The sequence below is a fragment of the Gastrolobium bilobum genome, unplaced genomic scaffold (assembly GCF_033153095.1).
Source record: "Gastrolobium bilobum isolate Gb01-03AN ecotype WA unplaced genomic scaffold, APGP_CSIRO_Gbil_v1 utg41073, whole genome shotgun sequence".
Lineage (NCBI taxonomy): Eukaryota > Viridiplantae > Streptophyta > Magnoliopsida > Fabales > Fabaceae > Gastrolobium > Gastrolobium bilobum.
Window position 1 is genome coordinate 7,501 of NW_026899308.1, and position 25,404 is coordinate 32,904.

Genomic DNA, 25,404 nt, shown 5'->3' on the forward strand with positions numbered 1-25,404 from the left:
TGAATTTATGAAATATTCAATGAAATTTATTATGATAGTATATAGAATCGAGTAGTTTTTGTAATATGAAAAATCAAATCGAATTCTCAAGCATATCAAATTATCATGAATCATGATAGTCATTTTTCAATAAATTATATAAACTAATTTCTCCTTGGGGCTTTGAGTTGTTTCATGTCTCCTTAACTAATTCTTTTCTTTGCTATCAACGCGGTGATCTTATTACTTACCTTACCTTGGGGTTTATTAAAAAAACATCTGAATAGTTTTTAACCTTTTTATCATTATTTTATTTTTCACTCCTAGCTAGTTCTAGAATCTAGATGGCCAAAAAGTAGTTTGAGTGCAGCAACAGCAACCAAGCGAAAAGATAAAGATTACGCGTGCTTTTAGAATCATGTATATAAATCATACACAGCGAGCGATGATTTTCAATGAGCTTTCTTCACACCTACTCAAAAGATAACATATTAAAAAGAGAGTGAGAGAGAGAGGTTCTCATCTGTCCATGAACGCATTAGAAAGGCCTGTAGAAGATTTTGAAGGCAAGATTCTGAATCATGGACTTCTAGAGGACAAACATTTGACGAAACTTAAACTTTCCCTTAAAACTTGGGATTCGATCTTACAATATAATGGGAGGGAACCTAAAAAAGTAATTTCAAGATATTAAGGGTGTGAAAAAAAATGTGTTTGAAAACATTCTATTTTTATTTTGAGAATGAGAATTGCGTTTGATAACACAACGAATAATATAATAAAAAATAATTCCTATAAGCATAATTTTTTTCTGGATCATTAATTTCCTTTCCATATATTGTGGTAGTGGTGGCAGTGGTGATAATGGTGGCGTGATGATGGTAGTGATGGTGGTGGTGGTAGTGACGGTAGTGGCTGCGACAATGGTGATGGTGATGACTGTAGGAAATCTTAGATTTATGCGGAAGCGGTTTAAGACCTAGTACATTGGTATGCTTACTGAATCATCCTTGTTTCACAATTACCTCTCGGTGCGCAGGTCTCGTGTAGAATCTTCCCTTGTAGGATTCCTCTTCACGAACAGCTCACCTCAGCGCCGCAGCACGAACAACCTCCTTGAAGTTGGACTGTGGCAGATCTTCCAAACTATCTCTCGAGGAGGAAGGGGAAGTGTGTGGGCACTCGTTCAGATGATGAACCTCTGCCTCTTTGGTTTGTTTATGATGATCTGTTCACCTTGGAGGCACAAGAGGAGAAAACTATGAATATATACGCTTAGGTCTTAGACATAACTCAACCCTAAGCGTTATGGGCTCAAGTGTCACTGAAGCTCAATAGGACTTTAGTGACCAAAAGAGCATATATCCAACAATCTCCCACTTGCTCTTTAAGATACAAACTTGAGTTCGTAAACCCAAGGCCATGTAGCCCATAAGCTATCATCATCTGATAATATACCCCATCCCTTGTCTCGAGCTAGCCTGGGGACCTACCATTTGTCATTGATCAAGGCTCCTGATAATCTTTGAAAGATTATCTAATTCGGCGCTACTCCACTAAAAGCCCGAACGTGAACTCCAAGATTAATGACCTTTATAACATGAATATGCATCGCCCCTTTATAGAATGTCTATAATTCATTGATTAGTTTTCTGTAACCCAATCAAAATTATTTATTCCCTTGACTTTGATAATTTCTCTAATGGATTACATGCACTGGCCAGTGTCTTTAATATCCATGTACCGAAATATATCAAGGGGACATTTCCTATAAATTCCTTGTTGTTTATCTCATAAATACTGATAATCAAATAATCTCACTCCCAAAACACCGAGTTATTGGCCGTCAAAAGATCGGACCTCACCCGTTGGTAAATCAAAGAATGAAAACTATTTGATTACCTATTTATAATAAACTCAGGATTAAGAGCAATCACATAACTATAGTTAACTGGAGATTTGATACCTTATGACAGAAAAATAACCTTAATCAAATTTCTCCTTGATCCTTTCAATGTGAATGTTAATTCACACCAATATTTTACAATGATTCGAACAAAATCATTTCATAAAATATTGCAGCCTGAATAAAGTGCCCAACTTTATTTAACGGCTGTGACTCCATTCATCAACTGTGAGAACCTATGATCATGTCCTCCATGAACGTATCCATATGATCATATACTCCACAATTTGATCCGGACCTTTATGTTTGTAAATAGTGCGCAAAATAAATAAATAAAACCTTATTTATGAAATTCAGAAAATTATTTATTGTTTCATCGTCTTACTCCAAGAGCACAATGAAACCAATAACTCTCACTTGCTTATTGCAAGTCTGGGATCCTCCTAAGACCCAAAGAAGTAACATGCCTCTCGAACACAAGTTCAGGCAAACTCTTAGTAACTGGGTCTGCAAGATCCACCTTTAATGCTATCTGAGTTTAGTAAAAACTTATAGCTCGAGGTTGATTTTCTTGAGTCAATATCCACTTAAAATAACTGAATTTTTGAAAACTCAACTTTTCAAGACTCCCACTAGAATATACCAGCATATAATCTCTCGTTCTCCAAAGATACTTGAGTACATGCTTAACAATAATCTAGTATTCCTCTAGGTTCAAAATGGTACTATCTCACTACTCCCACTACGTGACAGATGTCTGGTTTAACGCCCAACATGATATGCGTGAGTCTTCCTTTTCCAAAGCATAAGATATCTTGCTCATGCATTCTTCCTTCTTAGAAGTCTTTGGTCACTCCTTAGGAAGATGAATTCCACATCTGAGAATTATAATTCTTCTCTTAGAATTCTCATGTTGAATTTTGGGTTTTGTCAATGTAAGTAGCCTGAGGTGATGCCAACAACTTATTCTTCCGGTCTCATAAGAGTTTTATACCAAGAATATAATTGGCTTCCCCAGTACTTCCATACCAAAACACTAACTTAGCCAACTCTTTATGCTTGATATTACCTCGACATTGTTTCTAATAAGGAGCATATCATCTACATAAAGTACTAGAAAAGCTACTGTCTTCCGTTGTATCCTTTACATACAAATACACATCATTCATCAAGGTTCTCTCAAAATCAAAATTTTGATAACCTGATCAAAACTGATGTTTCAAGACCTGGATGCTTGCTTAAGTCTATGAAATAGACTTTCACAACTTGCATACCATGTGTTTCTACCCATTTGCTACAAACCCTTTTGGTTGTTGTATGTAGATATCCTGACATCCAACTCCCAAAATGAAATCTCATAATTGAGACTTATAGTAACTAAGAGAATCTGGATAGACTCAAGCATGGCGTCTGGCAAAAAATGCCTCCAAGCTAGCTTTGAAGGTTTTCACCTTTCTGTCCATCCTCTCTTTGTCTTTTATGTCCACATGCACCTTGTGGGTTTTACCCCTCTTGGTGTCTTTACTAAGACCGAACGGAGTTGAAATACAAGTATTTCATCTCATTGTTCATAGCCTGAGCAACACTTGATCAACAACATCTTCTAGTGCATTATCGTAACTAGTAGGATCAATGTCACTCAACAAGAAACAACTTGAGAGTTAACAAGGTTCTCTCCCACTACGAATGTACTGCACTAGACCTTGTGTATTTATAGGTAAAACAAAGAGTGGGTCAAATGATGGATCTTCAATTTCTTGAGGATCCGGTTATCCTTGATATTGTTCCTTTACATGTGATACTAATATTTCTACTAGTTTCACTTATATATTATCATGTTAAATTTCCAATCATGGTTCTCTTGTTTGTTCACTTAGAGATATATCTATCCCCTCTTGAACAATCAAGGGAACAGTGGATGAAGCTTCTAGAGATTCTGGAAATTCTTGATCTGAGATAAATCTCATCAAGAATAACCTAACTTCAGAGCTTATAATTTCTTATCTAGTCCTCCTTTAAGAAAATCATGTGAGTGCTCACTTAGATTATCTTGTCCTTAAGACTAAATAAGAAATCATCCCTAGTTCTCTTAGGGTAGCCAAAAGATATGCACTCTTCTATACAAGATTCCATCTCATTTGACTGCTGTTGTAGGACGTGTGCCATAGCACCCTAAATCTGAATATGGTTTGATCTGGGCTTGCACCCTTTCCATAATTCTTTAGGTGTCTTTACAACAAACTTTGACGGAATCAAGTTAAGAAGGTACATTTTCTTCTCTTAGGCATCTCCCTTGAACAACATTGACAAAGATGAATAACTGAACATGATCTTCACCAAGTCTAGAAATATTTGATTTTTGCATACTGCAACTTCATTCAACTAATGCGTTCTTAGAGTTGACAGTTACAAAAACTATCCCCTCTTAAATCAGGTAAGACCTGAACTTACCAGATAGGTAGCCAACACTTTAGTCAGACCAAAGTGTTTTTGATTTGAACACCTACATGTTTTTCTGCCTCAGACTAAACCTCTTGAAAAATTTCCAGAAGCTTTAGACTTATAGCGCACTTGGTTCATCTGTCCCAATCCAGAGTAAACATTCATATAATGAAGTACTCATCACCTCTTATGGTCTGAACGCTAAGTGGTCCACATACTTTAGTATGTACCAGTTCCAGTTGAATAGTTACGCAAACCTTTTTGGCCCTTGTAGGATTGCTTCGCCACTTTATCTTCCAAATAGGACTAACATGTAGCTGTTAGTTAAAAGATTATTGATCTTTCAGTCCCTCTTTTAACTAAAATATGTTTCCTACTTGAGATAATATGACTCAATCACAAAGGCCAAAGTTATGTTTCATTTGAAACTTTTATTTCTTTGGTGAAAGTTCTTGTTCATCATCCTTTCCATTCAACATAACAAATTTAAAAAGGGTATAAGACATAGGTAATAAAGACTATTTAAACAATGTACCAGAACAAAACAAGACGAAGATGAACTTCAAAATGTAACTGAGGAATCAATTGCATTGTCAAACCATGTTTTAACTAATACAACTAACAAAAATTGAATTCCTCTTGAAATCCGGAACAAATAAACACTCACTCAAAACCATAGTCGTATAAATAACTTGTCCTACTGCAAATGCAGACACAAGTTTCCATTTTCAAGCTTAAAATATCTATGTCCATTGCTGACAGGTATGCCATGTTTGAACTACTACAAAGAGTAACAAACATAATCAGTGATTCCTGAATCAATAATTCATTCACTGATCAGGCCTTGATATGCCCATGTCTGGTTCTTTTCATCACCTCTGGGCAATTTTTCTTTCAGTGTCCCTTTAGTCTGCACTTGAAGAACTTGTCTTGCGGCTTCTTCATAGCAACTTGTTCGACAACTGATAGCCAAGTCATTTTGTTCTTGTTACCACCCTTGGGTTTCCCTTTGGATTTAACAAGACTCTTAGCAAAACCTGCACCGACTGCATTCTGTCTAGCAGAGTTGCTAGACGCAGCAAACATGTCATTAAGAGTCTGAAGCATTTCTACTCCACTCTTAATCATGTACACTTGCTTCTACAAGTATTTGGAAAGACTGACAATAATATAGCAGCGAACTATCATATCTGCCATTTCCCAATATGAGAAATGCATCTTAGTTTCCTTAGACGCATTCTCTGCAGGTTGCTATGGCCCTCGCATTGTCAGGACAAATTTTAGCTTCCATGTTTTAGAACAATATCAAAGATTTGCTTTCACTTATTCATAGTTGGTACCATCTAGAGGTTTTCGACTCAAAATCATTTCTAAGATATTTTCTGAAAAACATATAAAGCACACAATTACAAACAAATAATGCAATAAACAAACGAAGTGCGAGTAGATTCTCATAACTACTCTTATTTATTGTTAACAATCCTTCAGTTTATCTTTACAAGGCTTACGATGGGCAAGTCACTTGTAAAAATCAAAATTGTTATTTGGGCCTTCAGTGCCATTGCCAGAGCCTCGATGGGAGGGTTAACAATTTTACCAAAGTTGAATGTAATTAACCATTGTTTAATTTCAAAATTATCCTTAGTGTCTAAGCATTGCCGACGATGGGCCGTACAATACTTTACTAAAATTTTGAAATTATTAAGATTTAATCTAGTGAAATCTGATTATCCTTATCCGATGGGGCTTCAGCGATAACCATTTCACTAATAAACCCACAAATGGAGCCCGCAGGTTTTAAAATTAATTAATTTTTAAAACCTTCACCCATTCAACATTTTTGTTTGAGAATTTTCATAAGCCCGGTCGAATTCATTGTTTAATTTCAAAATTATCTTTAATAACTTAGTATTATCGACGATGAGCCGTACAATACTTTATTAAACTTTTGAAATTATTAAGGCCCAATAAAATCCAATCATGCTTATCCGTTGGGGCCTCACATAATTATTTTATTGATAGGCCCACAATGCGCCTGGAGGTTAAATTAATTTCTTAATTTAAATCTCCTCCCATAGATATTTAAGTCCAATCTAATAAAATCCAATCATGCTTATTCGATGGGACTTCACATGATTATTTTATTAATGGTCCTATAATGCGCTTGAAGGTTAAATTAATCTCTTAATTTAAATTTCCTTCCATTCAACATAAGCAACATTTTCTAATTTCCAAGAATTATTTAATTGAGAGTATCCTTTGTTTGATTTCAAAAACTATATAAGTAAGAGCGCCGATAAACGTGCACTAAGCTTAACATAATTTTGAAAGCATTAAGGTCCTGAAATCCGGTCACTTTACGTCAGCGTGTGCTACAAACAATCATGATACATGAATGTTGTATGCAGCGTGTGTTATTCCATGACCATTTCAGAAAACCCACAAATTACTTGCAAAATAAAAGAATTCTCTTAGGAAATTTTCTCTAATTATTTTTCTAGATTTAAATCATCCAAATAGCTGACTTAATTATTAATCTAGATTGCAACAATCATAATAATTATCATTTATGAGGATAATTTGAAATCAAAATAATTTCCATAACGATTATTTGTCTTGATGTTAATTATCCAAAATTAATTAATTAAATTATTAATCTAGATTTTTAATAAAAATCATAATAATTATTAATTAATTTCTTAGGATGATTTAAAATCAAAATAATCCCATAATAACTATCATACTAGTCGCTGAAGACATAATAGCTATTATGCTCATGCAATCATACAAGTTATGCAACAATATGGCACCACCTATTCTATATGGCATGTTATCGCAATAAAGCATGTTATCAATCATATAATTTATACCAATCAATAAAAGCATTAAATAATAAATCATAATTGTTATCAAAAAAAAAAAATAATAAATCATAATTACTTTAATCCATGGCCTTCCTATTTTAAAGAAAATAAAATTAAATTAAATAATACAACTTTGGAATTCGACTTTCGCCTAGCCCATAGTATCTGTCTCAAGCCCCTTTAGGGTTTCATGGGCCCAATAGCCCAAAGACCCAATCTTTTGGCGAGAAACCCTAGGACGCGAAAGAGGAACCCTAGCCGTCAGGTCTGCCGCGCCGTCACCCGAAGTCAAATCAGGCTGAAACTCCAGGGGAAGGACCGCCACGTAGAGACGAGTGCACCGCCGCCGGAACCACCCAAAAAGGTGGCCGGACGCTCCCTCACGGACGAGTGCATGGTAGTAGTAACATGGTGGTGGTGGTGACGACATGGGCTACAGCGATGGTGGCGTGGCGGAGATGGCAATGGCGATGGCATGGTGGTGATGGTGATGGTGATAGCACTGTCTGCGGCGATGGCGGTGGTGGTTGGTGACAGTGGCGATGACGTGATGGCGGTTATTTTCGTTTGAAGATCTTAAAAGGGATGCTAACTGCTAAATCACCATATATTATTTTCATTTTTTGACAAACATATACAAACCCGAACTGCTTCAGAGATTCTAATAGGTTGTAAATTCTTACGGCTAAAGCACCGTTCTATAATCTTTGAACAAAAGAATTATTCAATTAATGTTCATTGGATAAGTTTTTTCAAACCAATGTAATCAATCAAACACGTCACTATATTGACCGGACTAGTCCCGTCAATGATATTGACGGAACTCGTGTCATGTCAGCGCCACGAAAGCAGTCTTGTTACCCTAAAACTTCAGAATGCTATAACTTTTGATTCGGGTATCCAAATCAGATAATTTTTTTTTATTTCACATAACTTTTCGAGATCTATGCAATAACACCTCAATTGACATATTTTATCTCCCACAAACATAATTTGAATTTGCAACAATAGTTCCACAATTATAAGATCATTTAAATCCAGAAGATTCTGAGTTCTTTCCGAAATAATATCATTGTTACAAATTCGAATTATGTTTATGGGAGATAAAATATGTCAAATGAGGCGTGATTGCGTAAATCTCAAAAAATTACATGAAATAAAAAAATATCTGATTTGGATACCCGAATAAAAAATTATGGTCTTTCAAAATTTTATGATAATGAGACTTTCTATGTGACACTAACATGGCATGAGAATCATTGACAGGACTAATCTCGTCAATATCAATGACACGTTTGATTATATTAGTTTAAAATAATTTATCTAATTAACTTTAACGTAATTTTTTTGAACAAAAGTCTTAAAATTATTATTTTCTCAAACTCTTAGGGGTGTTTGGTTCAAGTTATATTTTTATTTCCCCATACATCTCATTTTGGTAAATTTGGATGTCCATGTTTGGCAAAGGTTTTTGAAATACTTCCTCATCTAACACATTTCCCTAGCATTTCAAGCATGTGTGTAAAATGGGGAATAAATCACTATTTGAAAAGATCACTTGGATGGTGGTATTTGTAATTAGATGGGTAAATGAAAAAAAAGACAACATGCATTGAACCAAAATACCCCTAATCTAAAGTGCCAAAGAAAAAATTCCGTACACTAAACCAAAAAATTCCATAAAGTGTAAGAGTTAATTTTGTCATTTCAATCCACTTTTTCATCTTTATTTTATCTTCAACCAAACAAAGACTTAGAAAATTTAACTCAATTTCCCTGGTAAAACTTTGATCAACCAAACAACTTTTTTTACATTTTCCTACCAAACTCATTTTCCAATCATTCCCCTATCAATTATATTTTCCTAATATTTAAAAAATTTCTCCTCAGCGAAATACTCCCTTACTGTTTTTCTATACTTAAAGAATCAGATGGCGCAAAATATAAACTTGTCACTTTATCATTGAAAGATGATGGACACAGGGATCGAGAAATGCAGGGGCAAGGCTACTACTTCTCTTTACGACTTTATGTATAAAAGAAAGAAGAATCGACCAATGATCCAAAATTTGTTGGCATCATTTGAATCTATAAATATGGATAAAGTGTCTATCAGTTTAAAAGATGTAAAATTGTATCATTTTAGAAGAGAGAAAGAGATAAATAAAGAAAGAAAGAGAGTTGACAAAAAAATAAAAGTATGGGTTCCAACTCTTTGTGAGAGTAAAATAATGTAAGTTGTGTCATTTAAAAAGATAAACATTTTTCCCTATAAATATAGGATTTTATAAAAGTTATGTTGTAGGAAAAATGACTCTATTATGTTATAGAGATTCGTTTTTCGTGTTGCAATTTTTTTTTTTCTTCATAAAATGCAGGCCCCAAAAATTGTTGTGTGTAGACAACTTTTTTTTTTGTCATGTTGCATGATGAATGCAAATCCCATAAATATATGGTATTTATGTGGGGTTAGGTGAAGAAAAAAGATATTAAAGAAAAAATAGGTCATCTATATATATCAGAAAAATATTTTTACAGTTAATGCAGACAAGTTATCTGAATTTACTTCTAAAACGACGTCGTTTTGAGATTGAAAGATTAGAAAATTGTAATTATAAAGACTACAATAATCCTGAAATAAATTAAAATTACAAAAACACCATGATTGCTGCCCAAAACGACGTCGTATTGGGCTTACTGCAGATAACTTATATGCAGTAACTGCAGAAAAAGCGAACCCTGTATATATATGAGAAACTATACTCTTATGTTACATGAGATTCATCTCTCATATTACACTCACATAAAAAAAATGTGCTTTTTTTTTTCTTCTTTTTTGTTTTTTGTTTTTAAATTGGTGGGCCACACTTTGTTTATCTCATAACATAAGATAACTTCTCTCATACTACATGAGAGAAGTAAAGCCATATATATGAAAAGTTATTTGTGCTTTAAAAGAAGGGCTTTATTAATCTCATGTGACATAAGAGAAGCTCTCTTATGTCATAGAGATAGTCATGAGTGAGACCTACTCACTTAAAGAAAAAGAAAAAAAAAGCAACACAGAATTCGATGTATGTGTAAGAGAGAAAAATACTCTCGTACAACATAAGATAATATTTTCCCTTAAAAGAATGTAAGTTATATCTTTTTTATTTTTTTATTTTATGTACTCCTAGTATTACATAGTTATAATATGAAAAATTGCTTTTTTTTTCTCTCTTCAATCACATTAGCTGATTTGGAAAGTGAAAAAAAAGTAACTTTTCATGTTATAACTGTATACTATCAGAAGTGTGGGTTCGCTTTTTCTATACTAAATGTAGATAACTTATATACAGTGAGCCCAAAACTACATCGTTTTGAGGCAAAAATCAATGTATTTTTGTAATTATAATTTATTTCAGGGTTATAATAGTATTTTTCATTATAATTTTTTAATTTTTCAACTCAAAACGACATCGTTTTGGGAGCGAATGTTTATCTACATTAACTTTAGAAACATTAATGCCCAGAAGTATATAGAGTAAAAAAATTAAAAGGACATACAATAAATCTATATATATATATATATATATATATATATATATATATATAAAGATAAAAGAGAAAAAATTAATAAGATCTAATCATTTTTGTGTAAATATGACTGAAATTTTTTTAAACTGAAACAATATTTTTCTCTTAATTTAATGATATTTTCATAGTAAGAAAATTGAATGGAAGAGTGACGTCAACTGATCAACATGTCCTAGCAAAAAGCAAGACAATTCTACAGTACGATCGACGATTTAAATCCAAACATCTAATTCTGGGAATTTTTTTAACGTGCTTCCGGAACACAATATTTTTTTACGGTCTTTTATAAAAAAAAAAAAAAAAACATTTTTTTTTCATTTATATTCCCTTATTTCTTTTAAATTTCCTCCCAATTATTTTTCTCCCTTATATTTAAAAAAGAAGCACAATCTCATAGAACACAAACAAAAAGCTCCTGATCCGGAATTTTTTTAAGTGCTCGGGAGTCGAGACTATACAACTGGGTGGTTCCCCTTTTTATATAAGAGAAAATTTATTTCATTTGGATCCAATTTTTTTTTCTATTTTCCTTTGAGTCATCACTTTTTATCCTTTTTTGGTAAAGAAGCATGCGCTCCTAGTCCATTGAAAATTTTCCAATAATCCGAGTGCCAGGATTTGATTTAGGCAACTCAATTCATATTTCTTGTTTTCACTTAATCTCAGGCATGCCAAGTTGGCAACCCATGCCAACCATTTACAAAATAAATAAAATATGGTTTTATTTGAGTTATGTTGTAGGAAAAGTTATTGTGTAATATTATAGAGATTTGTTTTGCGTGCCATAATTTTTTTTTTTCTTCAAAAAGTGTGAGACGCACAAAATATTGTGTGTGTAAGAAAATTTGTTGTGTCATATTAAATGATAAATACAAATCCCAATAAAATAACACAATGAAAAGAGGAGTGGGTGGCAGAAGCAGCAGAGAAAGAACAGAAAAATCTGAAACGACCCATTACTTGAAAACAACCATAGCAAAATTCCCAAACACCTGTACATCAAAGTTAGGACCATTTCCTAAACCAAGAAGCAAAGAATCAAACAAATCCTGACACACACCTTCATAAATGCTCCAAGCTAGATCCAAAACTCCTCTTGAAAATCATGAGCCCTAAACCCCCCAATCCAGCACAAAAACAAAGACCGTGAGCCCAACACTTTAAGCCACAATCCACTCCCTAAGATAACAACAGCCGGACAACCCTCTGGATCAAATCTAGATCTCTTCTTCCAACCGACTTGTCCTTCAACCCTTTGTTAAGGCCCAATACAACTAGAACTCTGCCTCAAGATAGAAGAAACAAGTGTTGGGCATCAATTGGGGGGAGTCCATATCGAGGAGAGTACTGTCCACACATCAATGAGCCTAAACAACAAACGGGAAATCTAATATTTCGTCATAATTCAAAATCTTAAACTATTGAATTTATGAGTCTTTTTATTTTTATGTATCATTCTTAGAACTTATTTGATTTATCTTATTTTTATTTATTTTTAGTTAGAAGCCACTTACTAAAAAAATCTAAAAGTTGTTTAGTGATTACATAAAAAATTTAGTTTAAAAATTATTCAAGAGCACACATTTTAAGAAAAACTTTTTTCTCTCTTTATTTTTGTGGCTCTTCATTTCAAAAAAAACACATAATTCTCAAAAAAAATTGGTAAGAGCTTAAAAAAAGCTTTTACTAGAAGCTTTTAGTTTTTGACTTTTTTCTTCGTTATAAAAAAAGAATTTTTCAATATAAGAGTTTTTTTTAAAACTTGTTTAACTTAACTTATGCTTATATGAAAAAGAGAAGCTAAAAATAAGAAGATTCAAACAGACACTTAGAGTCTGTTTGGATGAGCTTTTCTCTCTCTAAAAGCTACTTGTTTTAAAGAAAAAAAAGCACTTCTCAAAAAAAGTATATTTGGATACCGTTGAGACTCTAAAAAGAGACTCTAGATATCATTGGGTTAACTTAATTTTAGTTAAATTGGCAAGTTTTGACCCACTAATATTTATCATTTAACACACTTTGGTTTAATTTATAGGAAATTTTTTTTATTATTTATAGGAAAAATTGTTTTTGGGAAACAATGGTTTAAATCTGTATTTTTGTTAAGCTAGAATTGTTGAACAAGCAACAATTCTTTTGTTTAAAGCAACTCGATAACAAATAAAGGAAGGGAAAATTGAAATCCAACTTGTTTTTGTTACTGCTTATTTTATTTGCATCAAAGTTCAAACTTTCTATTCTAAAAATTTATAAAAATCATTCTTAATTACTTTCATTAATTAATTTTCATTAATTTTATTTGCTGTACCAATTGAATCTTTGTTTTAACAAAAAAATTCCCAAAAATATTTTCTTCACACCAAGTTTTAGAATAGTAGCCTGTTTTTAAATTTAATTTCATTTTATTTCATTTTATTTTTTTTAGTTCTCAATAGAGTAATTACAATTTATTTTCAAAGCAAAAAAAGTCAAGATTCCTGTCAGAAAGATATTGGGGTCTCAAATACGCCCCATATTACTTGTTGTCGCATATACTTGCGAGCCACTTGTATAACTGTTAGCAAGGCAACATATGCTTGCTTTTAAAAAAAAAGCAAAATTCATAAAAAAAAAGTTAAAAATATGTTTCTTTTAAGCTAAATTTTTTAGCTTTAAAAAAAAAAATAGAAGTCAAAAGCCAAATATTTTTTTCAAAAAATAAATATTTTAAAAAAAATTTAAATAGTTTTAATTTTTCTAATAACTACTTTTAAAATAAGTAAGACATAAATTTTTTTTTTTGGGAAAGCAATCCAAACAGGCTCTTAATCTATTCCTTCCTAATATACCATTTTTTATCATTTACATTTGAATTCCTATCAAGAAGCCCCAGACAATCGTGTCGCTATATTAAGGACGAAATTAAGACACCAAAATATCGTTCCAAAAGAGTTACATTGAAATTATTTAAAATTGTTAGAAACGGAATTGATGCAAAAATTATTTAGGACTAAATCAAAATTTCATCAAAGCTTCTAAGGATGAAAATAAAATTTTCCCCTTATTGTCTTCTAAGTGGATAGCGCATACGATTTACTTATTTAAAAAAATAATTTATTTTAACATGATTTGTGTCTTCACTTGACAATTATGTCTAATTAAGAATTAAAGTTTTATATGTACCAAAAAAAAAAAAGAATTAAAGTTTTATGGTTCAGAATTTGTCACATACTCACATGTAAATGTAATGCACCCATGCAACAATTTAATTTGTTGCGTCGTTTTAACTAAGGACATAGCATTATACAAGTTGGTACTTGTCTACAAGGGGCGTTTGGTTCAGGAAATTTTTTTGAAATAGTAGGGAAATGAGATAAATAGAGAAATGATTGAAAAGATAGATAAAGTGAGATAGGTAAAAAAATGTAAAAAAAAAGTTGTTTGGTGGAGAAAAACTTTACTGGGAAAATTAGGTAACTTTATTAAATCAACAGTACATTAAAAGTCAGATAACCGGTTTTCCGAAAAATCCCACCTTCAAATTGGGTTTCTAAACAGTACGAATATCTATGTTTCTCATAGATCCAGACAAATTGGATAGATGGGTTTTTGGTGAAAAACGTTGAAACAAACATGGTGTTTCTAAAAGCCATACTTGAAAAAGATAGATATCCGCTGAAAAGCTCCCGACCAAACACCACTTAAGTTACTCAGAAGAATAATACGCTTGGTCTTTCACCGCATATAAAGTGAATCAAGTGATCATGACTATAACTTATTTTACTGAAAGGAAAATAATTAATCTTTAATCTGTTATGCCACTAACGCGATAAACGGTATACATACAACCGTACCAAAGTAAACAATGATTAGTAACATAAAAGAATTAATATACAGTCTCACTAGCCTAACTGAGATGTTGATGTCAAATCAAATTTCGTAGCCTAGTTTCATTGAAGATGACTGACAATCTAGACCTTGATTATCATATAAGAACTTATGAACAACACTCAGTTTTTGCTTCAAAATTTCACCTAATCCTAGCAAAATGATAGCTCCACTTGTTTCATGTAATCGTTTGTATTGGTGCATTTAAAGTGATTCTTTCTTGGTCGAGAGGCAAAAGTAAAGGTTCTCAATTAATATTTTAATGAAAAAAAATGGTGCAATGAATACTGAGGCATGCCACCACAAGCAAAATTGACAGCCCAACCGAGATGCTATGTCTGAAGATACCAGAATCCATGTCGGCAAACATCACAGATCCTCCTGTCGCTTAGTGTGAGATTACTATGATTATTAACTGTTATAATGACTAGATTTTTCAGTTACTATTGAATCCTAATTTCCATCACAAAACTTGTTTCATGATTAATATGAGATTAGGTTGTAAACATCAAGCAGATATGGACCTACAAATTTGTGGGGTCCTCCTCAATATATCATATAGGTAAGAAATCAAGCCAATCAAGATTCAAGTTTATTGTTATATATTTCTTTTAAAATGATGTGAAAGCAGAGCTGAGTGTCATTGTGTGGCTTGCTTTGACATGGCTTGCCTCACCTACTTCTTTGATCCCAATAGAGAAGGTCTATTTCTCCAACTGCTGGTGGGTCAAAGTAGAGTCACTGAGACAATCACAACCATTCAATTTGTGTACATTTGGCGGACCAATTAATCTTGCATAAGAATTAAAAAAAAAAAAAAAAAAAACGCCTGTCACTAGCATCCAAATTTCTAGCTACAAGGTGTGAACATTTGTCCCCCCGTAATATGAGACAGATATAACTTGATCCAAACAATCCCATGTTGACAATAAGTGCACTGTCAAATATAACTACCATCAATGACAACCACCTCATGGCATATCTTTTTCTTGGTGAGGCTACGAAGGGAAAATGCAATAACCCACGTCGTAATATATTTTTGGGAAAAGTTCAAAAATTCTCCTATAATTTTTTCTTTGAATCACTTAGTTTTTTATGTTTGTTTTTTAATCACTTACACACTTGTGATTTTTTCATCCAAGTCAAATTTATCTATTCTACCCTTTATATCATCTTGTTCCTCAAGCATTGCAAGGGTTTCTAACAAGACAACCAAATTTTCATTCATTATCCAGATTCTGAAAACATTTATGAAATGTTACATGACTGGTGACAGAAACATAAAAAATAATTGCAATGAGATTTTAACAAAAGTGCTTTTTCAAAAATTTTAAATTATGAAACACAAATTTCATTTCCCTTTCTCTTCCCCCACCCCCCAATCACTTGTAGTGCAAAATTTCAAGTCATTAATTATGAAGGAGCAATTGCATCTGCGGAAGCGTTTAAGACCATTGTGATTTGGATGTATAGAATCATCATAGTTTATTATTACCTCTTGTTAGCGCATATATGAGATGTTGCTCCACACTTCTTGAATCCTTTGCGTGAAGCACGAACTCACGAACTGCTGCGTCATAGCACGAACAGATCTCTACTGTTCTGGCAGACCTTCCAAACTATCTCTCGAGGGGGAAGGAGAAGTGTGTGGGCACTTTTCATATCTGAGCTTACCTCTCTGTTCAATTTTACCTTGGAGGTTGATGACTTAAGTGATAGTATTTATAAAAGTTCCAAGAAACCCTAGCCCTAAGCTCATTGAACTTTAGGTTTTTTGGGCTCTTCTCATACTTTTAGCCCATTTGGCTTTAGTAAAAGAGCACAAACCCAACAAATTATTCTGCTATTTATTTCTTGAGCAGTAGGATGAATATGAATATGCAATTGTGCTTGTTGTACCTTTCAATGCTTGCAATGGAAAGGATCTACTTGTTAAACTTTTAAATGAGATGATGAGACCAATTGTTACTTAATTTAATTTTGTGATACTTGTTTAATTATTCTTAACTTGTTTGATATTATGCCTAAATCACTAGATCCAGTTTGAAATATGCTTGGTAATGAGATTTATTATCAACCTATTGTTGGGATTTGAGTGGTGATCAGAATAATAGACCATACTTTGTTTTTGGTGTTAAAGAATGTGTGTTGTGATAACATTTGACTTGTTGCCTCATTGTCAAAATAGATGGTGACAAAGTTGTGTAAAATAAATAGGGTTGTCTGTTTAGAGATTGCACCTTGGTACTCCATGAAAAAATAGAGAATGTAAAGGAAGTTCACAAATTTTGTCTGAAACAAGAGAAATTTGTATGATAAAAAACCCTTGCAAAGCTTGAGGAATAAGATGACATAAGGTTGCTGAATTGTATCTTTGTAAAAATGGTAGAATAGTCATATTGATTAGAAACTTCAACATTGTTAAGCAGGGACTTGGATGGAAAAAATATATGAGGATAAATCATAAAAAAAAAAAAACAACAACATAAGGGGTAAATAATTCACAAGCAAACCACGATATATTTGAAATTTTCCCTTTATATTTTAATTCTTCGAGTATACCATTCCCACAGTATGAAAAAGTAGGATATTACGGGACAAAGTAGAAGCTTGACCAAAATATATTTAAAATATCATTGGTGGAGTGAGATCAGCTCCCCCACATTAATTTATTTTGAACTTTGGTTATACTATTACAAAGCAAGTTTTTAAGTTTGGTAGAATCCATTAGCGCAAATTGAAACGAATAATATCAAGAGACAAACTCTGTTAAGTGGCTAAAATGCATTTACAGCTGCTGCAGCTAGAGATACACGAGCACAAGAAAGCAATGACAAAAACAAAGGAGGATGATCTCTTTAATAGTTTATATTATTTTCTAATGCGTCATCTCACAATAGAGTTCATTGATTGGGCTTGAAAGATAAATGATACATCAGGGCAACTACTTGTGCTAAGAAATTCTACAAAGAAATGGAGGCGACGAGGATCGAACCGCGACATCAAAGCTCTCGTAAAGAACCAATTCAACTCAAAAACTTAAACTATTGGGTAAGAGATTTTTTAATGATTTATATTATTTTCCCACCGCTACAATTAAAATGGGATATGACATGAAGGGTTGCAGTTAGTTAGAGTTTGAGGGACAAGTCAAGCTTATGCACCTCCTGTTGTTTAGTCTGCAAATGGATAATACTATCCGAGCAGTAGCCTCCAAATTCCTCTGCCACCAACTTTGGAGAAAACTTCCCTAACCGTTGGATGCCACCAGCTATGGATGATTCAGTTTCTGACCTAACATGAAAATTCCCAACTGCTAGTTGTGAATGCATAGACTGCCTCTGCCATCCGTTTTGGACATGGAAACGGGACAAATCAAAAAAGGGTGTTTCATGAAAAGAGCGTTTGTTAATCATAGAATGCACCTTAATTCCAAGTGACCTGTTATACGAGCCATGCAATGGCAGAGAAGCCATATTGGTGTACCTCTGTCTATAATCTAGTGAAACTGCAGCACCAGCTTTGTGTCCTCTTTTTGCCAAAGTTCTTTCACGTTTATGTGCATTCTGGTGTCCCCCAAGTGCCTGCGAGCTATAAAACTTTCTTTGGCAGTAGTTGCATGCGAAAACCCGTGGCTCCATTTCATTACCATGACTCGGTTCAATGGAATTCATGGACAAATTTGTATCGAAACAGTTGATGAGATTGAGTTCTTGCTTAGAATCATCACTCGAATCTTTACCAGGTAGACTAAGATCCAGTAGAAGACGTGGAGCTGAGTCATGTGGGTGTTTTCTATCTTCCTTTTGGGTATCCATGGAAGTTATCGGCTTTGAGAAAGGTGGAGTTGAGTCTCTTGAAATAAGATGCTCAAATTTTCAAATGGACATGGCTATATATATATATAGTTGATGAAATCTGCAAAGATTTCCTTCCTATATAGTTGATGAAAGTTTGGTTTGACAAGAAGAAAGATGGAAATTTATAAACAATAAATGTTGTGTGTTATGTATAGAAGTAGACATCACTATTTTACAGTTACAAGGTCTTAATATGACAAGAAACCTAAAAAACAAGACATCCGTTGAGTTGTGTTTGATAGATATAGAAAGAGAGAGAGAGAGAGAAAGAAAGATTGGAAGTTATGAGGAACAGCCATGTACAACTTTTGTAGAGCATACACCATTTTGATGTTTTTTCTAACTTTTGTTGCCTTTTGTCATTTTACATTTCTTGACTTAGGATCTGCCTTTTTTTGGGTATATCCAAGATAAGATCAAAGGCTTGCTTTTGAATTTTAGAATAATGTAGTATTGTAGAATGGACTAATAAAAAGTGTGGTTTTCTAAATTTTCTTAATCCGGTTGGTGGATTTGCTGTATCTTCGCAGAAAGTCAGAAACTCTTCTCTCTTTGTCCTGTTTAATAGTTAGTTTACCCATGATAGGAAATTGAGTTGTCCACATTGTCGCTAAATTTATTTTTAATAATTTGATTTTCTTCGCATCGTTTCTGTAATGTATAATTTACAAATTAGTACCATACTTGCATATAAAATCCAAAAATGTGTAGCTAGGTCCTTTGCTGAGATTGATTTCATATAAATAAATAAAAACTATAAAAATATATTAAAACAATAATAAAAATAATTACATTTAAAAAAATTATTATCGAATTGTATTATTGCTTGGAGGTAATCAACTAGACAATTACAATTATAGTGAGTGGTGCATACATTTGAAACAAAGATAGCTACCTCCACTTAAGGGTGGCAGATGGGTCGACACGACACGCATTCTGTAACATCTGGCAACTTGCAAGAATCAACGACTGTTCCCATACACTAACATGAGACTTTTCAGCGTGTTTTGTCCTCACTCGCACACTTCCCGAGAAAACTTTCCACAAGGTCACCCATCCCAGAATTGCTCCAAGTCAAGCACGCTTAACTATGAAATTCTTCCATTCTGGGCTACCGAAAAGTAGATGCATCTTGTTAGTATAGGTAGTACCAATTAATTCTTATAAGCTATTCCCAACTGTACCGTCCCATACTAGCACAGTCTATGGAATCCCTCTCTTTCGAGTGTTGATTCGATTCATTCATGTACCCCCGTAGCTGGAAGCCTGCCAGGAGCCGCTCCTTGTCCATGCCCTTTCGCATCAGCGATCTCTCCCCGCCCTCGTCAGTGCCCGGGATGTTACATGCCCACCAGCTTTCGCCTGGTTCGTCCTCGATCCACACCGTACTGGAAGAGAGGCCCTGCTCTGATACCACTTGTAACCCTTGACAACTTGCAAGGATCAACGACTGTCCCCACACATTAACACAAGACTTTTCAGCTCCTCACTCGCACACTTCCCGAGAAAACTTCCCAGGAGGTCACCCATCCTAGAATTGCTCTAAGTCAAGCACGCTTAACTATAGAGTTCTTCCGTTCCGGGCTACCGAAAAGTAGATGCATCTTGTTAGTATAGGTAGTACAAATTAATTCTTATAAGCTATTCTCAACTGTACCGTTCCATACCAGCACAGTCTCTGAAATCCTTCTCTTTCTGGTGTTGATTCAATTCATTCATGTACCCCGTCACTGGAAGCCTGCCAGGAGCCGCTCCTTGTCCATGCCATTTCGCACCGGCGATCACTCCCCGCCCTCGTCAGCGCCCAGGATGTTACACTTACACATTCGATCCGTACACTAAATGACACTGCATGTACACGACATATATTTGGTGATGGGTCAAAAACGCGAACCCATACAGGACCGCTGCGTGTCACGAGTTAACATAACATGCAAAATTTGAATTAAAAAAAATTGAGAATATTTAAAAAAAAAAAAAAACTAAATAGCCTCTATTTACGCTTGTCCCTCCCATCACGTCTCCTTTGACAATTGCTGTTTTCAAACCCAGGAGTCACTCTGTTATTGAAATCTCTCACAAAAATACACTTGAAAAAGGGTATTCTAATATATTATAGAATTGTAAATAATCTGTACAAAGGGTTCTCTATTTATAGAGAATATTTGACCTACTTTTAACCTAATGGGCTTGGCCCAATACAACAAAGGGCTTGGCCCAATACAACAATAAATGACTAAATAAAAACTAAATAATAACTAAATCAATATTATTTACAACACTCCCCCTCAAGCTGAGGAATAAATATTTATCATTCCCAGCTTGCTAGTAAGTTCTTGAAATCTGTCTGAAGGAAGCCCCTTTGTTAATAGATCAGCCAATTGACGCCCAGTGGGAATGTATGGAGTGGTAATCAACCCGCTATCAAGTTTCTCTTTGATGAAATGGCGGTCAACCTCAATATGTTTAGTCCGATCATGTTGAACTGGATTATGAGCTATACAAATAGCGGACTTATTATCACATAGCAGCTTCATAGGTCCCTCACATTTTATTTTGAGATCATCAAGAACAATTTTCAGCCACAGTAACTCACAAATGCCTTGAGCCATAGCTCGAAATTCAGCTTCTGCACTTGATCTGGCAACCACATCTTGTTTCTTACTTCTCCATGTCACCAAGTTACCGCAAAGAAACATGCAATAGCCAGTGGTAGAGCGACGGTCAGTCACGGATCCAGCATAATCAGCATCTGTGTAGACTTCTAAAGATAGATTGCCATCACGTCGGAATAACAATCCTTTACCAGGAGTACCTTTAAGATACTGAAGAATTCTCTCTACTGCCTGCATGTGTTTTTCTTTTGGATCGTGCATAAACTGACTGACAACACTAACAGCATAAGCTAGGTCTGGTCTAGTATGGGCCAGATATATCAATTTCCCAACTAGCCGTTGATATTGTCCTTTATCAACTGGAGGACTCTCTTCTCATAGCCCATCTTGTGATTCTGCTCAATAGGAGTATTAGAGGGTTTACACCCGAGCTTTCCTGCTTCTTTGAGAAGATCAAGAACATATTTCCTCTGGCTGATAAAAATTCCTTTGCTTGAATGAGCTACTTCTATCCCTAGGAAATATCTCAGTTTCCCAAGGTCTTTGATTTCAAACTCAGAGGCAAGCCGTGTTTGCAGAATCTGTCTCTCCACAAAATCATCACCTGTGATAATAATATCATCAACAAATACAAGGAGCACAGTAAGCTTCCCATTTTGGGAGTGCTTGAAGAAAAGAGGGTGATCTCCTTGGCTCTGTCTGTATCCTAAGGTCATCATAACCTTAGTAAATCTTCCAAACCAAGCACGAGGTGACTGCTTCAATCCATACAAGGCCTTTTTTAATCTACAAACTTTATTTTCCCCCTTCACAGAATCAAAACCAGGCGGGATTTCTATGTAGACTTCTTCTTCTAACTCACCATTGAGGAAAGCATTTTTCACATCAAATTGATTTATATCCCAATTGTAATGAGCAGCAAGGGATAACAAGATTCTCACTGTATTCATCTTTGCAACTGGAGCAAAGGTTTCTTCATAATCAATGCCATAGGTTTGAGTGTAACCTTTGGCCACTAATCGAGCCTTATATCTCTCAAGAGTGCCATCAGAATTATATTTCAGGGTATAAACCCATCTGCACCCTACTGCTTTCTTTCCGTTGGGTCTATCAATAACCTCCCATGTTTTATTTTTCTCCAAAGCATTCATCTCCTCTTGCATGGCTTGAGCCCAATTCCTATCTTTCAAGGCTTCATGTACTGATTTTGGGATTGCAATAGAATCTAGTGCTGAAACAAAGCTTTTGTGCTGCACAGAAAGATTAGCAGAGGAAACAAAGTGGGAGATAGGGTATTGAGTACAAGAGGGACATGAGGAACAAGTTTTCTTGTGACAAGATCTTTTTCCTTTTCTAAGAGCAATAGGTAAGTCATCAGAAGTAGAAGCAATGGGTAAGTCATTAGAGATATCAGAAGAAATAGACAAATCATGAGAGGAAATAATATTAGAATCAGAAACAGGAGATTCAGAAGAAATAGGAGATTCAGGACTTACCAGTGGTTCAGACGATTGAGGTTGCTGGTGAGACAGTATGGGTTGTATCTCAGGTGTATTTGAAGGTTCTGACACACCAGGAGCAGACACACTAGGAAGAGAGAAGATTGATCCAGACTCAAAGAAGGAAGGGGACGAGTCTTCTGAAGAACTATTCTCCCCCTGACGATGAGGACCCAGGAAATAAGATTCAGATTCTTGAAAGGTGACATCCATAGAAACAAAAAATTTCCGACTTGGTGGATGATAACACTTGTACCCTTTTTTATAAGGGTTATAACCAAGGAAGACACACTTAAGAGCCCTAGGATCCAACTTACTCCGATGTTGTTTATGAACATGGACAAAGGCAACACATCCAAACACTCTTGGTGGAAGGCTCTGCAATATGGGAACAGAAGGAAAGAAGGAAGTCATGGAATGAATAGGACTGATATTGTTAAGGACCCGTGAAGGTAAACGGTTGATCAAAAAAGTTGCAGCTAATACTGCTTCTCCCCAATAAGAACTAGGAACAGATGTCTGAAAAAGTAGTGCTCTAGCAACTTCAAGAAGGTGACGATTTTTCCTTTCAGCAACCCCGTTTTGTTGAGGGGTATCAACACATGTGAGCTCATGAATCATACCTCTGTCTGAAATGAATTGTGACAGGCGTTGATTGACGTACTCAGTACCATTATCAGATCTGAGTCTTTTAATACCCTTACCAAACTGAGTCTCAACCATGTGATGAAACCGAATAAATATCTCTGGTACTTCAGACTTGTCTTTCATCAAGTATATCCATGTTATCCGAGTACAATCGTCAATAAAAGAAACAAATCACCTAGCACCTGAAACACTGTGCACTTTAGAAGGGCTCCAAACATCAGAATGGATAGGAGAAAAAGGTTCTCTGCTTTTAATAGTGCTAGAAGGAAATGACACTCGATGGTGTTTTGCAAATTCACAAACATCACAATGAAAGGTCTCAACCGACTTATTGAGAAACAGAGAGGGGAACATAGACTTCAAAAGACTAAATGGTGGATGCCCGAGACGCTTGTGATGGAGCCAAATCATAGACTCTGCAGTAGAAGGATGACGTGTCATTAATAACTGATTTTTGCTAGCATGGTCTGGAAGGAGATGATACAACCCATCTTGTTCATTAGCAACTCCAATTGTCTTCTTCGTGGTAAGATCCTGAATAAGATAATGAGAAGGAAAAAATGTGATAGAACAATTCAAATCAGTTGTAAGTTTTTGAGTGGAGATAAGATTAGTAGAAAGCTGAGGAACATAAAGAACATTTTTAAGAAACAAGGAAGGTTGAATTTGAATGTTACCAGAACCAATAACTGATTTATGGGATCCATCAGCTACAGATATAGTATGACTACCAACAGTAGGATGATAAGAACAAAATAACTCAGTACGACAAGCCATATGATCAGTTGCACCAGAATCCAAAATCCATGAGGTTTTAAAATCAGTGCAAGAAGCAAGAAGAGATATAGAACGTGTGCTCTTACCAGATAAGATCGAAGAACTATCATGCTCAGCCATTCTTTAACAAAAAAAGTTAACAACCAGCGATAAAATCAACCAAACAGAATATCAAATGACCTCTGATCAGAAAAATAATTACAGATCCAGACAGAAGACAAGAAGACGAGAAGAATGGTGGTGGTCCGGTCCAAAAACACGGCCGCACGCGCCTCCACGCGTCGGAGAAAGGAGCTGCGCGTGGGATTCACTCGCCGGGAAAGGGGCGGCGCGTGAGAGCGCGTGGATGGGCTTCACCGGCTGAGATTTTTCTGGTGTGGTCGTCCGGTGAGCGCACACCTGTCTGTGGGTGGTCGCGGTTGAAAAGTTGCCGGAAAGTGGTCCAAACGGTGAAGACAGATCTGATTGGAGGCGATCGGAGGTGTTTCGGTCGTTTGTGGCGGAGGAACACTGCGTAGAATGATAGATCGGAGGAAAAATAAGGTCAACAATGGTCCCCTTGGTCCAAAAGGTCCCTGGAAAAATTTTCCGGTGGCGGCTAATGGCGGCAAGAGGCAAAGAAATTAGGGTTTTGTTAAAAAAGAAGATAATATGTGCGGAAGCAAAGCCCTCAGATCGAGAGCTCTGATACCAACTTGAAAAAGGGTATTCTAATACATTATAGAATTGTAAATAATCTGTACAAAGGGTTCTCTATTTATAGAGAATATTTGACCTACTTTTAACCTAATGGGCTTGGCCCAATACAACAAAGGGCTTAGCCCAATACAACAATAAATGACTAAATAAAAACTAAATAATAACTAAATCAATATTATTTACAACATCGAAGGATTTGGGAGGAGTGTCATTATCGGAGAGAGCAACTGAAATTATGTTGAAGTGTGAGCAGCGAGGAAGTTGCGTGAAAGTGGGTTGGATTGGGTAAGCTTTGCCTAACTGTTAGTCTGCTTGATTCGTTTATAAAAAAACAAATGGTCTGCCCTAGCGCGTTGGCCTGTTAGTTTTTAACTTCCAAGCAAAACCATGAATCAACTTTATAAAATACTCCAAATTTTGTTCCTAAACCAAAAATCATAATTTCAACGTCCAAATAGAATCATGAATTACAACAATTCTCATACAATCTGCATTCAAGTTAGTTTCAAAAGCAAAATGCTCAAACTAAATAATATATATTTCATTAGATCCAACAAACAAATCAATATTATGTAAATTAAAATAACTACATGAATCCAACAAAAACATCATGATGCTTGTAGTAAGTATAACATTTTACAAAAACTTTTTAATATATTCATATACACA

General features: G+C 34.8%; 1 pseudogene; it reads right to left on the bottom strand.

The window, feature by feature from the left end:
* Positions 1-8,101: 8,101 nt before the first annotated feature.
* LOC133289370 (zinc finger protein 1-like) lies at positions 8,102-18,455 on the bottom strand (annotated as a pseudogene).
* Positions 18,456-25,404: the final 6,949 nt, after the last annotated feature.